Genomic DNA, 7,926 nt, shown 5'->3' with positions numbered 1-7,926 from the left:
AAATGTTACGTCTGGGAGTAATAGAACCATCCACTGGTCCTCTCCAATCGTGTTAGTTCCCAAACCAGATGGATCCATCAGGTTCTGTATGGATTACAGGAAACTAAACACCATATCCACCTTTCAAGCATACCCCATACCCAGAATCGATGAGTTAATAGAGCAACTGAGTACAGCCAATTATATCAGCACAATTGACCTAACCAAAGGATATTGGCAGATTCCCCTACGAGAAGAAGACAAGTTGAAGACGGCATTCTCTACTCCATCCGGGCTATATCAGTTCACCGTATTACCCTTTGGTTTACACGGTGCCCAGCGACTTTTCAGGCCTTAATGAATAACGTCTTGGCCCCACACACAGCATACAGTTCAGCATATCTTGATGATATTATCGTGTTTAGCAAAAGATGGAAGGACCACCTCGAACATTTGGTGAATGTAATAAGCTCCCTAAGAAGGGCAGGACTACACATCAATCCTAAAAAAAAACATTTTTGGGGTCAGAGAAACAAAGTATTTAGGTTACCTCGTGGGAGGAGGGGTTATTAAACCCCAGGTGCACAAAGTCGAGGCTATTACAAAGCTGACCATGCCTAGTAACCGGAAACAAATAAGAGCGTTCCTGGGATTCGTAAGCTATTATAGAAGGTTCATACCCATGTTCTCAACCATTGCCGGTCCCTTGACGGATGCCTTTTAATCCACCTACAAGGGAAATGTGTTACAAGACGATGCAGCCAAAGCTGTGTTTCAGTCTCTTAAAACTATCCTTTCTACTATGCCAGTCTTGAAATGTCTAGACTTCGGAAAACCGTTTTTTATGCAGACTGATGCTTCTAGAACAGGTTTGGGGGCTGTGTTGTCACAGGGAACGGAAGAGGACTTAACACCAGTCTCCCTTATCAGCAGGAAACTCCTACCTCATGAGAGAATGTACTCTCGTTAGAAAAAGAGTGTCTGGCCATCAAATGGCCATTGAGACCTTACGATATTACCTGTTTGGAAGAACTTTTACAGTTTTCACAGACCATGCTCCCGTACAATGGTTGGCCACGAACAAGGATTCCAATCAAAGAGTTCTTAGGTGGTTTCTCATGCTGCAGGCATTCTCCTTCAAAACGGTACATAAACCGGCATCATTTCAGGTGGTTCCTGACTGTCTGTCCCGGAGCATGGATCGGCCCGAGCGGCTCGATTCCTCGGGCGGTGTGTGTAACAGCCAGACTGCATCAGAGGCCATGCGACACCATGCGAACACCAAATACCCGGAAACAACGGAGGGGCCCGCGGGAAGCAATGAGGTGGACACTGGAGAAGCAGATCTCGAACCTGAACATACGGGCCGAAAGGAGAAGGTGGAGGACACTGAAGGAAGCATTCATTTGTGGTCGGGGGCAGACCTGGGTGCCATCCGCGAATTGTGTTGCCTGAATGCGGATAGTGAAAACCCTAACGCACGGCCGGTAGCAGGGTGGAGAAGTGGCGTGGGTCCTACGGGCGAGGAACGCGGAAACCACGACACAGGAGACCAGACGGAGCAAGGGTCTGCCGGCCTGGGCCGCGTGTACCGCAGCACGAACGACCAACGGGGGGAAGTTGTTGGGCCAAGATGCTACAAACGGGGAACGGGGCAAAGAGAAGCAAAAGAACCGTATAACCTCACACTCGTAAAACAGAGAAACGAGACCAAAAAGGATATTAGAAGGACTTTATCCTTACCAAAGCTGGGGACCTCTGACTATATAAACCCCAATCTTCACCTTGTGGCACATGGCGGGGAGACATCATGGCGACTGGGAGCACAGAAGGAAGGGCGCGGGGCTTGGGAGGGTTTTTATATCCTCGGACAGAAGGAGAGACCTGATTGGGTCAAGAGTGGCCAGCCCCTATATAAAGCAAAGAAAGACGAAGGACTGATGATGAGTTCTCTTTCTTCTTTCAGAACCGGTTTGGAAGCGAGGAGACCACAAGTCCATACCAGTGGGCTTACGAAGATTAAACCAAGATTTCTGCCTTACACTTGCAGAAAACCCAACAGAGTCATCTCGGCTGGAAAGAGAACTGATACTTGATTTAATATTTTTTTTTTATTTCTTAATGTCAATAAAGACTGACCTTTGTTCAAGTTATCTGCCTAGTCCGAGTGGTCTGTCACAAGGAGATTTGGTGCATAATTATGACTACATTAAAAGTGATGCCTTCTGGATATATTGCCTGAATACTGATTTGGAGACAGTCCATATGAGATTATACCATCTGTGAATATGCATCAAAAGAAAGTTTGTGAATGTGAAGTTGGACAGCAACTTGATGATGACAGAACATTAAATAAAATGATTACTTATATTAAGATGATAGAACTACAAAAATCATTGCACTGCAATTGATACAACCAATGATGATGTTTTATTAACACTATGTAAGAATGAAAAGTGAGTCTAGTGACAAGGATTTTAGAATGTATTTTAATAGAACGTAAGAGATAAAGTGTATAATTTTTAACATCGTTTAATTATTGTAATTTTAGTAATTAATTTGTTTGTAAGCATTATAATTGTAATTTTATAACAAAAATTTTGTAACGTTTTTCTCTTAAAACTAAACAAATAAATGAAATAATAATAATAACAAAGTCATCGTTTCACATAGCTTCTTCTGTTCCCCCATCATTTCTAATCACACTTAAAGAGCTTATTAAAAGCGTATATAAAGTGTAAAGAAAAATTCCCTTTTCCCATCACTAATAATCTGCACCCGAGACATGTTAAAAAGATAAGGCCTCACTAGGAGCACCTGTGCAGCCCTGACTGACTTGGAGGGAGAAAGGCAGAGCAAGGGTGCCCCATGGGCATGTGTCCATTGTCCGACTGTTAAATACACCTCTGATTGCACTTTGCAGGAAATATTTCGATACCCTTTTTTACATTTAACAGATGTGCGTTGTTTATACTTTACCAGAAACATATACTTTGCCAGAAACATATTAAGAAATGCTCTTTTCTTGTGTCATTTTCAAGGTTTCATGATCAATCTTCTGAGGGCCAAATGTTTATGAGGGGTGGGGGGGGGACGGGCGGCGGAGTGGGAACAATCCTCCAGTCCCGCACACCATCCCCCTTTTTACTGGTGGGATCCCACAGTAAATAACTTCCATTTCTGGCACTGCCTAAACACCTAGCTGTCATATCATACTTTTCAAACAAGACCCACAATACACATGATGCATTCAGTTTGCATACAAACATTGTTAATTGCTACTCCAATAGTATGATGTTGTTAAGGCAGTACTCATCTGCCCATTTCATAAAAGGTTCTGGCCAGGCAGGCTAGGCCTCCACAAAAAGATGCATACTATTTAGGTCAGAACCCCACTGTTAAGTCTGTATGAGAAGATGATCTGAAGTTGGTCCATACTTGCCAGCTTAGCCTTGATATGTTCAGGTAAGTTCTTGTTGGACCAACTCACTCAGTGAGGTGCAATTTGAGTCCCTAGGTGTTGCAAACAAGGCTCCCACATCAGGGCATATATACTTTCACTTGGGGAGATAAACTGAAACCAACACACATCGGCAAAGCCAACAGGTAGGGCTTTGGAATACACATGGGAAAGGCATTTGCCAGTCCCTGCCATGAGGGTACCACAAGGCAATATGGTGGGGACATCTAGAAAATGATGCGAGTACATAGGCATATGATATTGTCTGGCAAATGTCTGTGTAATACAAATAATGCCAAAACGGTTGGCTTTGCGATTGGTCATTTTAGGATTCCAGTGCAACGAACAGATGCGAGGCTGAAAGCACACCATATCAAGAGATTTTTTATTACAACATGAGATCATTTACAGAAACAATTAAGTCATTAAACACTCAAAAGAATGCTTAATATAACACAAGCAGACTCAATATAGACGAAGTTTAATGTTACTTTGTGACAGAGCTACCTCAAAGAGTACCCAAGAGGTAATGTTTCATCACGGAGTGGCAAGGTAGTTGGTAGGAATACCATAGGGATTAACATGGCAATGAAAGGGTAAACGACCAAACACGTCCATTGAATGCGTGTCCCTCCTAACATCCTTTATCCATCCTATCTGTGGCCCAATGCAATTGTTCTGGCTTACACCCAATAGCCAACTTCAGCCTTCAATAGTTCATGCAGCACAATATATACTTTGAATGGAATTTGAAGGGCCCTCAGTCTGATGGGTGTAAGTCTCTGAATCAATCTTAAAGGGGAAGTGCGCTAAAAATGTTATTGTCCCGATCGTTCGTGCATGTCGTGTTTAGCATAATGTGATCGATCATAAAATATTTTCCTATGCATCTTACCTTACTTTTCCTCACTTTCACACATGCGAAAACAATGTGTTGGGCGCGACCATCTTGTGCTAATCTTATCAGTTGATGCATCGCCGTAAGTTCAAGTGCCCTGGCTGCAATAATACGGATTGCCTGCCCCTGAAGCGGACATCACTTGTCTGAACGATCTGCTCCCCCCATTTTCATTACGTTTGTGGCCAGCGTAGCCAAACGTGCCCCGACATCACCCATGCACGCAGAACCAGGAAGATAAACACAGATATCCTCACACAGAGCGTACCTTCTCTTCCTTGCATGAAATAGCATTGGAATATAGAATCTTTTAAGAAAACATCAATAATCCGCAATGTAACAAGTGCTTTTATTTATCAAAGAACGTTCACAAGAGATTAAGTCCACGAAATTAACGAGATTTGTTTTTCATTGTAATTTATAGTTAACGAACATCGCATGACTCAAATGTGGTTTATCAGTTCCTCATGATACGCCGATAACGATCAACGATAATTCTTCGGTCGGGCTTCCATACCATTATTTACCAATCAGTCCTGGCTTCCATTCCACTAATGTGAGCAGCCCTGCCCAAACTGCTGGACCAGAAGGCCTAAACATGCTTGCGGTATCTTGTGTTCCAGTGAATGTAATCAGGATCCTCAGCCGTGTATGCACCTGCTGCAGAAATCTGTGTCCAAGCATAACCACCTGTCATTTATTGTTTTCTACAGTGAACCATCTTATTAGGCATGATTGGAACAACAGGTATATTTCCACAAATAAAAACCTACATTAAATTACAGGAATCAACTTGATAGGTTTGAAACAATAGCTACCTTATAAATTAGAGGTTTGAAATATAAGATTAAAAGTGCAGTTAAAAAAGCAACGCAGGATCTTGCTAGACAGTTGTAGGATGACAGCTTAAGCAAGTATGCTACCCTACACCTAGAGGTGTAAATGGCCCTCCATATCCCTGGTCATTTCTGCTTTCTCGTCTGTGGGGTATACATCATTATCCAGGGCAAGCAAACAAATCCTGACTGGGCCGCCTGCAGTGCAGGTCCTCCGAATGCTAATCGCCAAATCCCCCAGCCTGTTTTTACTCCCCTAGTCTCCCCCCCTGTACCCTGGGTCCCAGTGGTGGTTAACTTTTATTTTAATTTTTTTTTTTAATTGCGTATAGTTAAAATACATTCAACCTTTTGAAGAAAAATAAAAAAAAGGAAGAAAAAACTCCATCACTGACAAGGCCTCTTTTCTAGGGGGGGGCAGGGGTTGGACTAGGAGCAGGGCCTGCTCCAAACTCACACCAATGTGCCCATATCCCCTCACTCCAGACCCACACCAAGATTCTGCCATCCCTCCATTCCAGACCCCAAAAAGATGTCCATCCCACCCTCCGACCCACACGCAGATGCCCCATCACACTCTTCAGACCCATACAGATGCCAGATCTCACCCTCCAGATGCAGTTGTCCCTGTCCCATGCCCACCAAGATGCCTCATCCCACCCAACACACACCCAGATGACTTATGCCACCCTCCAGACCAACAGATGCCCCATACCAGTTCCAGACCCACACCAATATGCCCCCATCCATCCATTGCATTCCCCACCAAGATGCCACCATCCCTCCCTCCACACAGCAAGATGCCCACAACCTGCCCTCCAGACCCACACCTAGATGACCCATCCCTCCCTTCAGACCTACACTGCCACCATACCTCTCCTGACCCACACCAAAGATGCCCCATCCCTCCGATCCAGAGCCCAACAAAATGCCCCATCCCTCCCTGTAGACCCATACTATGATGCCCCATCACTCCCTCCACATACCAAGATTCCCCATCCTGCCCTCGAGACTCACACCTAGATGACCCATCCCACCATTCCAGACCCACACTGTGCCCCGATCCCTCCCTCCAGAACCACACCAATGTGCCCCATCCATCCCTCCCTCTAGACCACGCCAAGATCCCCTCATCCCTCCAATCCAGAACCCACCAAAATGCCACACCCCTCCCTGTAGACCCAAACTATGATGCCCCATCGCTCCATCAATACACCAAGATGCCCCATCCTGCCCTCTAGACTCACATCTAGATGACCCATCCCTCCATTACAGACCCACATCAATGAGCCCTCATCCCTCCATTTAGAGGTACACAAAGATGCCCCATCCGTCCATTCCAGACCCCACCAAGGTGCTCCATCCCTCCAGACCCACACCATGATATCCTATCCTCCACACACCAAGATGCCCCCCATCCTGACCTCCAGACCCATACCAAGTTGCCCCACCTCTCCATTCCAGATCCAAGATGCTCCCCTCCGATCCAGACCCCACCATGATGCCCCCACCCTCCCTGCACACAGCAATATGCCCCATCCTGCACTTCAGACCCACACCAATATGCCCCAATCCCTCGCCACACACTAACATGCCCCATGCCATCCTTCAGATCCACAAAGATGCCTCATCCCTCGCTCCTGACTAATGTGCCCCCCAGACCAACACCAATGAGCCCCTATCCCTCCCTCCAGACCAACACCAATATGCCCCTGTCCCTCGCACCAAGATGCCATCTCTCCCTCCAGACACAGACCAATGTGCCCAATCTCTCCAGATCCACACAAAAATGCCCCATCCCTCCCTCCCGACTGTGTCCCCTCAGACCCACACTAATGAAACCCTATCCTTCCTGACCCACACCAATATGCCCGTCCCTCCCTCCCACGAAGATGCCATCTCTCCCTCCAGACCAATGTGTTCAATCTCTCCAGACCCACACCAAGATGCCCCCATCCCTCCATCTAGACCCATACCATGATGCCCCATCCTCCCCCCACATAGCAAGATGCCCCATCCTTTCCACATGGCAAGATTCCACATCCCCTTCCAGACCCACGCCAAGATGCCTCCAGCCCTCCATCTAGACCCATACCACGATGCCCCCATCCTCCTCCACACCAAGATGCTCATGTGTCCCATGAACCACAAACAGAGAGATCCCTTCTAAAACCATCCATCCAAACACACACTCATCAAACAGTAAATTACCCTTTAAATCAGTTCTATTTTACTGCCCGCCCCCCCCCGTTGACCAGTAAAACACCACAATCGACTGTCCCTGTACTGTTCCGTTGCTTAGCCCTCCATACCTTCCACGCTGAATAGATGAAAATGATTGTTAAAGTAAATGCAATCCGCACCCCTAACGAGGAACAAGATGAAGTAGGAGTCGCTCCATATGGTGTCTTGCAGGAACTTTCCCGGTGTCTCGAAGAAAATGCCAATTTCTAGCCTTTCCAGTTTTCGTTCACGAAAATCACGATGATGGAGAAAATGAAGTCGGACGCTGAATATGGTATCATAAAGTAACTTTCCCGGTATGTCCATTTTAATCTCAGCCACACAAGACCATGCAGATTCAGGTTGCTCTTGTAGCCTGGCAGCCGACGTCTCCCCAGTTTCCGTTCACGAACATTACAATGAAGGACAAGATGACGTTGACGCTAAATTCATGGTAGGGAAAGATTAACGTGCCCAAAGTCACGTGAAGAAGAGTATGCGGGGCGTTGCCATGGCCCGTTTCTTGGATG

At 46.0% G+C, this 7,926-nt stretch overlaps 1 long non-coding RNA gene across 1 annotated transcript; it reads right to left on the bottom strand.

Annotated features, from left to right (window-relative positions):
- Positions 1-4,667: 4,667 nt before the first annotated feature.
- LOC138487991 (uncharacterized) lies at positions 4,668-7,917 on the bottom strand. The gene is made up of 2 exons (XR_011274565.1): positions 7,537-7,917; positions 4,668-5,007 (listed from the first exon to the last, which is right to left on the bottom strand). It is a non-coding gene; the product is annotated as an uncharacterized lncRNA (long non-coding RNA).
- Positions 7,918-7,926: the final 9 nt, after the last annotated feature.

The sequence above is a fragment of the Ambystoma mexicanum genome, chromosome 9 (genome assembly GCF_040938575.1).
Source record: "Ambystoma mexicanum isolate Mex_15411 chromosome 9, UKY_AmexF1_1, whole genome shotgun sequence".
Classification (NCBI taxonomy): domain Eukaryota; kingdom Metazoa; phylum Chordata; class Amphibia; order Caudata; family Ambystomatidae; genus Ambystoma; species Ambystoma mexicanum.
This window is presented reverse-complemented; position numbering and strand designations above follow the sequence as displayed.